The sequence below is a fragment of the Adiantum capillus-veneris genome, chromosome 11 (assembly GCF_014529385.1).
Source record: "Adiantum capillus-veneris isolate H3 chromosome 11, ASM1452938v2, whole genome shotgun sequence".
Lineage (NCBI taxonomy): Eukaryota > Viridiplantae > Streptophyta > Polypodiopsida > Polypodiales > Pteridaceae > Adiantum > Adiantum capillus-veneris.
The window spans coordinates 43,614,072-43,623,963 of NC_140941.1; the positions used below are offsets into that span (position 1 = coordinate 43,614,072).

The 9,892-nt window shown below is 38.8% G+C and overlaps 1 pseudogene; it reads left to right on the forward strand.

The window, feature by feature from the left end:
• Positions 1–5,044: 5,044 nt before the first annotated feature.
• Positions 5,045–5,758, forward strand: LOC147447170 (uncharacterized; annotated as a pseudogene).
• The last annotated feature ends 4,134 nt before the right edge of the window (positions 5,759–9,892 follow it).

Sequence of the window (9,892 nt, forward strand, 5' to 3'; positions counted from 1 at the left end):
ATCTTCAGGATCACCAACATCATGAAGACTCAATTTTAAACCCGTTTCCATGGGAGTGTCAATAGGTTTGCAATCCTCAACTCCAAAATTACATTGCAATGTCTTTATGTAGCTTTTGTGACACAAGGCAATACCACCATCACACTGCTTAAACTGTATGCCCATGTAATGAAGCAACAACCCCAAATTTTTCATCTTGAAAGTACCATTCAAATCAGCCTTAAATTCAGAAATATGTCTCTCATTTGGTCTAGTGGTCAACAAATCTACATAAAGAATCACAATGAGAAGTACATCACCCTTACGCTTTACATATATTGTGATTTCTGTTAGACTGTTACAAAAGCCTCACTTGACCAAATGAGTGTCAGCTTTCTCATAGAAAGCACGAGGAGATTGCTTCAACCCATACAAAGCCTTTCTTGACAAAACCGTGAGGCTATGTTACATAAACTTTCTCAAATATGTCACCATTCAAGAAAGCAGTAAGAATGTCTGATTAATGTACGTCCCAACCAAAATGAGTTGCCAATGCACATAGAAAACACACAATAGTCATACGACAAGTGGGAGCAAAAGTTTCTTCATAATCTATGCCTTTTTACTGTGCATAACCCTTTGCAGCAAGTCAAGCCTTATGGCGATCGATCTCACCATCTGTCTTGCGTTTCAACTTGTAAACCCACTTCATACCAATGGACTTTTTATTAGGGGGAAAATCACATAATGTCCACAACATCATGTAAGCTAGACACAGCCAACTTCGTACCAACTTGTAAACCCACTTCGTCCCAATGGACTTTTTGTCAGGGGGCAAATCACAACCAAAGCATAACAATTTGATGCATAAGATGCATAACCAGAACGTGAACGAGTACAACTAGAAAAAGGTGCATCCAATTTACTGTCACACAATGTATGCATCAGTCATTTTGGCATACCTCTAGCCTGCTCATTTTCAGCCCTTTCCTCATCAAGTACTTCATGTACATGTGCATTAGTAATAGACTGAGTTGTAACATTTTTGGAAACCCCCATAGGATGTACATTTGTCTCATTAGAATTTATAAGCGAAATTCCACCACTAAAAAGATGCAACAAAGTGTCATAAATGCCCTGTGAGCTTACACTACTGTCTCTAGTACATGACAGCAAGGACTGAACAGAATCTTCCACAAACACTACATCATGTGAAACCAAAATACGCTTTGTTTGCGGATGAAACAACCTATAACCTTTTATTTCATCACTATAACTAACAAAAAAACATTTGACAGCCTTATCATCCAATTTTCTGCGTTGTGTTTGTGGCACCAAAGCATATGCCAAACAACCAAAAACACGCATGTGCTCAATAGAAGGCTTTCTATCATGCCATGCTTCATATGGAGTATTAGACTACAACTTTCCTAGGACACCTGTTTAGTACATAAGTGGCACACATGATGGCCTCAAGCCAAAAAAAAAAGGCTGCAAAGCTTGACTTTTGACCATACATGGTGCCATTTCTATAAGTGACCTATTTTTTCTCTTAGCAACACCATTTTGTTGAGGTGTATAAGACACTGTACGTTGGTGTTTTATCCCACGACTAGACAAAAATGCATTAATTTCATGACACATATACTGCCCCCTCAATCGGAACGGAGGGTGTCCATAGTACATTTTGAGACATTTTCAACCATAGCCAAAAATTGTTTGAAGCACATAAAAACTTCGGACTTCGCTTTAAGTAGAAATACCCATGGATGCCTGGAGTAATCATCAATGAAAGGCACAAAGTAGACGTAATTGCCCAAGGACGGAGTTGCATGGGCCCACAAACATCACTATGTACAAGCTGCAACCTACATGTGGCCCTAACTGAACCATCCTTTGGAAACTTTGAACGTTGTATCTTACCCACAATACATCCTTTACAAACATGCTTTACAGGTGCTTCAAGAGGCGGCAAAGAAGCAACCACATCATATTTTTGCAAACGCAGCAAACTGGCAAAATTTAGATGCCCAAAACGTGCATGCGGCAGTTTTGCATCTGAAACAGCCCTTGAATTTGCAAAATTTTGTCCACACTTGTCATACAAAGTGAGCTTATACAACCCACAACACAAAAGACCAAATACAACAATTTCATCACCAAAACTGAGATCATAAACTATACATTTGTTATCCACAAATTTGACTACTAGTCCAAGTGTAGCAAGTGCAGTTATAGACAAAAGGTTCTTCTGGATCCCAGGTATATCAAGTGTGAAAGAACTATCATTTGTAGCAGTAAGCACAATCTTTCCAACCCCTTGAACCGGATAAGAGGCATTGTTGGCACACGTGACTGAATTCCCATGAGGGAAAGACTCAAGAGAGGTGAACAATTCACGATGTGAGGAAATGTGCTTTGTAGCACCACTATCAAAATACAACACATGTGAATTTGCAGCAATTGACATGCATGGATCATGGACAATAGGATTGTAAGTGCATTCTACATAAAAAGCCCATTCTGCATCAACATCAGCATCACAGTCTCCTTTCACAGAAGACTTAACAATGGCTACATTTGTAGTGGAACTAGCATTTGCAGTGGAACCACCCTCTTTCTTCTTAGTCTCTTTGGCCTTCAATTTAGGAAAGTGCTTGATCAAGTAGTCATTAGATTTACAATAATGGCAGTGCATCTTCTTTTTTCCATTATCACTAGAATTTCCAAACGAGTTGCTGCTAGCAGAAGCATTAGGAACAAAACTTTTTCCACTCATAGTAGCAGAACAATAAAAAGTGGCTGCATTGCTGTTACCACCCTTTCTATAAGAAGCAATAAAAACATGTTCAACTGCACGTTTCCTAGTCCTATTTTTTCTATAAAATGACTCTTGCAAAAAAAGCAGTGTGCATAATGTATCAAAGTTGATTTTGCGGCTTGCATAAAGACCTGCTAGATGTCCCAAGCCTGTCTTGCAGATTTCACTGAACAAATGTGAGGAGTAGTGGTGGGCTGCACAGAAAACACAACCAATGCATGAGATTGTTCTGCCGTAGGCAAAACAACTCTAATAGCATTAATCCTTGCAACAAGGACTGCAACATCCTCAACAATGCCTACATGCTTAGCACCACGGCGTACATCAATGTCCTACACAATATTCCAGACGCTCTTTGACACAAGAACATTTTGCATCATGTAAACCCACATAGGGTAATTGTGCCCATCCAATTTGTCCTCAGCAGCAAACATCTTGAACACATTTGTGTTGTTGTCAGCCATGGAAAATACGTACACTTGATGTGATAACTGCCCCAATAAGGAGAAACTAAGTGAGACAAGAACATGCTATATAGCACAACCCACAATTGACTATATGGGATCTGTTATGCAATAATTGGTGTTGATAGAAATTCTACACAAAATGACGAAATGGCCTCTACAAACCTGCCTGTAGTAGAAACAAAGGTCGAAATGAGCCTGAAATTTTTGTCGACCTGCGAATGCTTGCCAAAGCTCACAGAAATTGGAGAAAGTGAGCAGGCATGTGCTGGAGCTGCTGGTGACTAAGACCGAGAGGACGCAACCTACTCTGACACTAATTGTTGGAATTAGGGTTGCAGGAAAACACACACAGCTTGGAGAAGATGAAGGAAGTTCAGGGCACATAAGTGAGAGTATATTACTTAGTGTGAAATGGAAAGATAGATAGCCCTAGGGTGATGGGCATATATACAATGCACGGAGGAAAAAACCTCCTAAAGAGGGAAAAAATGCCCCGACGATCCTAGTGTGTTCACACACATCACTACCACATGTATATGGTAACATATTTCACTAGGTAGAAGAGTCACTTTGCTCAGGAATCAAGTACTAGAGCAACACCCATTCCACTTCATGAAGGGCATGTACAGCCTGATCCATTTCAATATGATGAGGTTGAAGAAATCTCCACTTCAGAGTTTGATTATGAGGACTCAATTGTAGTAGAAGAGGGGAGAGAAATATTATTAAGGAGAAAATTTAGAATGAGGAACAAGGGATGCCATCAACATCCAATCAAAATCAACATGTGGTAAGTCCTTTCTCCACTGAAGCAATTTTGGGTGCATTATTTTCGCTAAGAGCTAGAAGGAAGTTTCAATTTAATCCATTGGGGGTAAGGCAAAGAAGACCACTAGTTATGTTAGGGAACCCAAACCCAGTAGTCCAATGAGCCAATTCGACAATTAAGGAATCAAAGTCTAAAGGGAAGTCCAATGAGGACCCTGACTGCCATGTGGCTCAATTCCAGACCAGATGGGCGGCTAGTGGATATCATGGGATGTAATAAAGTTATCACAATCTGTTGCAACATTGGAAGGAAAGGCTAAGAAATGGGGATGGTCACTTTGCTAACTTTGATACATTAATTGACACCTTCTTATCTAGATTCGGAGAGGAGAAGACACCCAATGATGTTTTGAAAAAATTAAAGAAAATGAAGCAGGGAAATATATTAGTTGAGGATTTTGATCAATAATTTAGGGTAATGATAGGAAGGCTGCAAGGACTAGACAGACCAGTAGTGGAAACCTTGGCAGGGTTTTTTCTCAGGGGTCTAAGATCAAATATCAACAAGGCCTCATTCTCTAAATAGGCAAGGCAAAGATGTGGTTTAGGCAACTCACATATACCTTATTAATTAAGGCAGTGGGAATTTCAAAGGTAATAGACCCATGCCAAGACCAATGTGGCAGGGTAGGGGGCTTGCATATAATCAAACCCTCATAAAATGTAGAGTCTTGCACAAAGGAAGGCCAGAAGGTGGGACCTAATTATGAGTTATGGCGTAAACGCTGAGAAGAAAGAAGCATGCCTATAGTGAGATATGGGGGGCTAGTCAAGAACTGATAAGGGAATCCTAAAATTTCCTCTAAAGAATTCACTCAAAGCAATGTGGTCTTAATTGACATGAATCAGTTACTTGTAATTAGTTCAGGACAACACTTGAAGAAATGTCAGTAGAAAGGTAAAGCACTAGTCTTTGAAGGGGGGTCAAGTGATGAGTGTGATTGTTTAAATGGAAGTCCTTCTTAATGGGAGATCAGGAGTAAATATTTTACCAGAATCTGTGTATTACAACCTGGGAGCTCCTAAGTTGGCACCTTCTCCATTTCAGGTCAAGACGGCTGATCAGAGAATATTACAACCAGTGGGGATATTGAAGGATCAAAAGATTGTGATAGCATCATTAAAATTGAGGGTTAATCGTGTGGTGTTAAAGATGGAGTTTGACAATGATTCATATCCTATGCTTCTAGGTAGACCTTGGTTTGGAACAACAAAGTTGGAACAAAATTGGGGATCCAATGAGGTGATAATTAAACGGGGTAAGAAGAAGGTCAAATTGCCTATGATCAAGGAAGTCAAGCTACAACAGTCAAATAGACCATTGTGGGCACAAGCTATTAGTTTGGCAACTGAAGTGGAAGATTTGGAAGAAGAGGAGTTTTTGCTAGCAAATCCTTCAGTGGAACCTATATTTGATATCGATGTGATGATAGTATAGGGATTGAAAACAATGAACTCAAAGGGGGAATCAGATCAAGTGTTGCCGAGTACAGTGATCACTAAGGGTGAATTTTCAGTTTTGGAAAAGAAGCAGCTAATGGAGCAAGAAATAAAAAAGGAAATGGAAGGGGTTGAAGCTATTGTGGTAGAAGAATAGAGGTTTGAGGTGCATATGTCAAAGTCAGCTAGAATATCAAAAGAGCAACTTCAAGAATTGAATTAGGGACTGAAGAGGAACCACAAACGGTCAGGATAGGGAAGAATTTGGAGGGAGAATTTGTGAAGTCATTGGGGAAGCTCTTGATGGAGTTTAAGGATTTTTTTTCTTGGGACTACTCAGATATGAAGGGTATAGATCCTAAGTTGCTCAACGTAAAATAAATCTCAAAGAGGATGTAGTTCCTGTTATATACAACAAAGATATAGGATGAATCCAAATTATGCAAATAAAATAAATGAGGAATTGGACAAGTTACTACAGGTTGGGTTTATTAAACCTAGTCATGAAGCAAAATGGTTATCACCCGTTGTGGTAGTGCCAAAAATGAATGGCAAATTGAGGGTATGTGTTGATTATAGAAAGCTAAATGCAGCCACTGCATCAGATTCTTTCCATTTCCATTTACTATTACATTACGGGATTTAATTGCTAGAAATGAAATGTATAGCTTTTTGTATGGGTTTTCAGGGTATAATCAACTTAGCATGGCACCAGAGAATGAGTATAAGACTGCTTGTGTATACATTGATGAGTTTTGGGTAGAAGAATGGACCTTCATCTTTTTCAGATACAGTAGGAAAGGTGTTTGATCCCTATCTTACATAATTAATGAGGGTGTTTTTGGATGAGTTTAGTATGTTTGGATAGACGTCAGAGCATTTGGATCACCTTTGAAAGTGTTTGGAGAGATGTAGACAATTCAGGTTATCTTTGAATCTAGCTATTGGTGTCACAAAGGGAACATTGTTAGGATACATAATTTCTAAAGAAGGTTTAGCTATTGATCCAAAGAAGGTCGAGGCAGTTTAGAAGGTTCCAATTCCTTACAATCTAAAGCAGTCGAGCAGGTTTGTAGGACAAGTGAAGTTTCATGCTAGACAATTTAAGGTATTTGTCTGATATCAGTGCACCATTGAGTCACTTGACAAAGAAAGATGTTCCTTATGTTTGGGGTCCTGCTCAGGAAAGAACCTTTCAAATTTAGAAGAAAATGTTGGTGGTGGCACCAAGTCTTCAACCTTCTGATTGGAAATTACCATTTCATGTATTTGTGGATGCATCTGATATTGGAATAGGAGAAGCCTTTATGACACAGTCAGTAAAAGGGTGGTATAGACCAATTTGTTATGCTAGAAGGTTGATGACATCAGAAGAAAGAAACTACAGTGTCATTGAAAGGGAAGATTTAGGGATGGTATATGCTCTAAACAAATTCAGACACTATTTGTTGGAAAATAGGATTAGTTTTCATGTGGATCATCCAGCATTGCTCTATTTCATTCAGAAACCCCATTTGCATCGTAGATTGGCAAGGTGGATACTTCTGCTTCAAGAGTTTGACCTTGTTATTGTTCATACACTTGGGAAGGAAAATAAAATAGCTTATTTTGTGAGTAGTGTAGACACCGGTGAACCTGCATTGGGAATTCAAGATGAGTTACCTGATGTAGAATTGTTTGGTGTGAAAGGATTGATTTCAGATTCTTGGTATGATCAAATGTTAACCTTTTCGACTGATAGACAAATGCTTGATTCTTTTACAACAGGTTAGAGGAGGAAGTTTTCTTTAATAAGTAAGCCATTTTTAGTGATAACAGGATCACTATATAGAAGAGGCATATATCAAATTATTAGGAGGTGTGTTCCTGATGAAGAACAAATAGCAGTGTCGCAAGAAGTACATTATGGAAATGCAGGTGGACACTTTTCAAGAGAATAACAAGTAGGAAGATTCTTTAGGCAGGGTTGTGGTGGCCAACAATATCGAAGGATGCTCATACTTATGCAAAAGAATGTGTATTATCTCAGAGAGAGGGTAAGCCTTCTAACTCAGATAGGATGCCTTCAAATCCCGTGTTGCCTCTAGAACCATTTCAAAAATGGGGTTTGGACTTTGTTGGACCATTCAAACCAAGGGCAAAGAATACAAGAAATAGGTACATCCTGGTGGTGGCTACTAATTATTGCACCAAGTGGGTGGAAGATGTGGCATTAAAGGACAATGTAGCAAATTTAGTGGCTAAATTTTTATATAAGAACATTATGACTAGATTTGGGTGCCCTATTGAGTTAGTCAGTGATCAAGGTGGTCACTTTTTGAATCATGTTCTTAAAGAACTAACTCAGACACATATGATTTTGCATAAGAAATCATCCACTTACCATCCTCAAGCTAATGGTCAGGCAGACAGTTCCAATAAAGTGTTGGTCAAAATTTTGAAGAAGATAGTTTCAAAAAATTGGACTGATTGGGATACAAAGTTAGATTCAACGTTGTGGTCTTTAAGGACAGCTTATAAGGTAACAATAGGAATGGCACCTTTCAGATTGGTATATGGTTTAGAAGCAGTGGTACCTATGGAGTTTGTAGTTCCCAATTTGAGAATTTCAATGCACAACAGGTTATCACCAGAGGAACCAATTCAGCATAGACAAAGATATTTGTTATAGCTGGAAGAGGATAGAACAACTAGTGCTTACATTGCTGAAGTGATTCTGAGGTGGAGATAGGCTTAGGTGAACATGAACATTCAATTCAATTATGATTTACAACTCAAGATTAGGGCCGCATCTAGGAAAATTGAAATTGAGATACAAAGGTCCTTTTGAAATTATTGAGGATCTAGGTCAGGGGACATTCAGATTTGAATATTTGTATGGTACAGAGGCTCTATCAATGGTTTTAGACTGAAAAAGTTTTTGGAAGACCTCCTAATCCTGACATTGTGCCTAAGAAAAAAGAGGTGGTTTATTCCAATTGTGTAGTGGTGGTACTTGGGTATGTAAGAGGTAAGAAAGGAACTAGAAAGTTGTAAAAACTTGAGGGCAAAGTGGAGTGGATATTAGGATAGAAGGAATTGTTCACATCAGAGGAGATTGGTAAATCAGTTTAGAGATCAGACTCAGAATGAGTGGTATCATGGAAGTGGAAATTCAGATCAGTATATTTAGAGTGCTAAAAACAAGGAAAAGTGATGAGTGGTTGAGGATCAAGGAGTTAATTCACTTAAGAGATGTACAAATCAAAGATATGATGGGGCTAAGTCATTTAATAAACCGTGTTTTAAGGAGGGAATGCATAAAAAAGAAGAAACCCACTATTCTCCTAGTACAAAGTGGATTGACACGGCCCTATCTCGCATGCATGAAAAGTACTTAACTAAGAGAATGAGAGTGAAGAGTATGAAATATCTTGAAGTATTCTTGTCAACCTGAGAGGGAGAGACAAAAAATGCGTTCTAGACCGCTTGAGCACCTTAATGCTCTATGTGCGCAGATGACACAGATAGAGTCTGAGTATGTTGAGGGCAGTATGCGAGTGCCTAGTAGAAGAGTATCACCTCAGTTAGCAAAAGTGAGCGTGATGGTTCAAATTGCACATATGAATTTGACTGAGGAGCAAGAGAAGAATCTTATGGAAGAGATGAACAAGAGTACATGAGCAAAAGGGGCAGAGCCTCAGTTTGAGTTTAAGCATGCTTTGGATCTCACTCAAGAGGAAAATTGGGTATGGTTGAAGTTGATTGGACTTTGGGAGTTTTCTAATCTTCCCTAAGATGATTGGTGTTGTAATGTGAATGCGAATGCCCAACTAGAGTATGTGAGAAGTACTAAGGGTAGGAAACTAAATGAGTTGCAGATATCAGAGTCCTTGGTGTCTATTACATTTTGACTTAGGCTCGGCACTTACAAAGTGGATACAATTTCTGATGTTGAAATGAAGGAGTTTGGAGCTCCAAAAACAAGTAGGTATTATTATCAGTTGAAAGGCATTGAAGTGTTTAGAGGAGCACAACGGAGGTGGTATTTAGAAAGGATGTGCTTGCTCCTTAAGTTTTTACTACATGTCCAAAGAGGCCTATGGTCCTCTCAGAGTAGCTAAGAGGGGGTTTCTAATTAATTGGGTAGGTTACCTATTTGAGAAGTTAATGGTTGATATTGAATTGAAAAAAAAAAGAGGAAGTCACCAAATAGGTGCAGAATTGGACCCTATCTTCAAGCATTGTTTTCATCAGCTTAGGTCTAGTGCCATTGCAAATTGTGGATCCAACAAAGAAATAACAGGAATCAGATCTTCAGGTAGGTAAGATTGTGAAGGGAAATTTGAAGAAAACATGTTTTGAAATGATTTAGGGG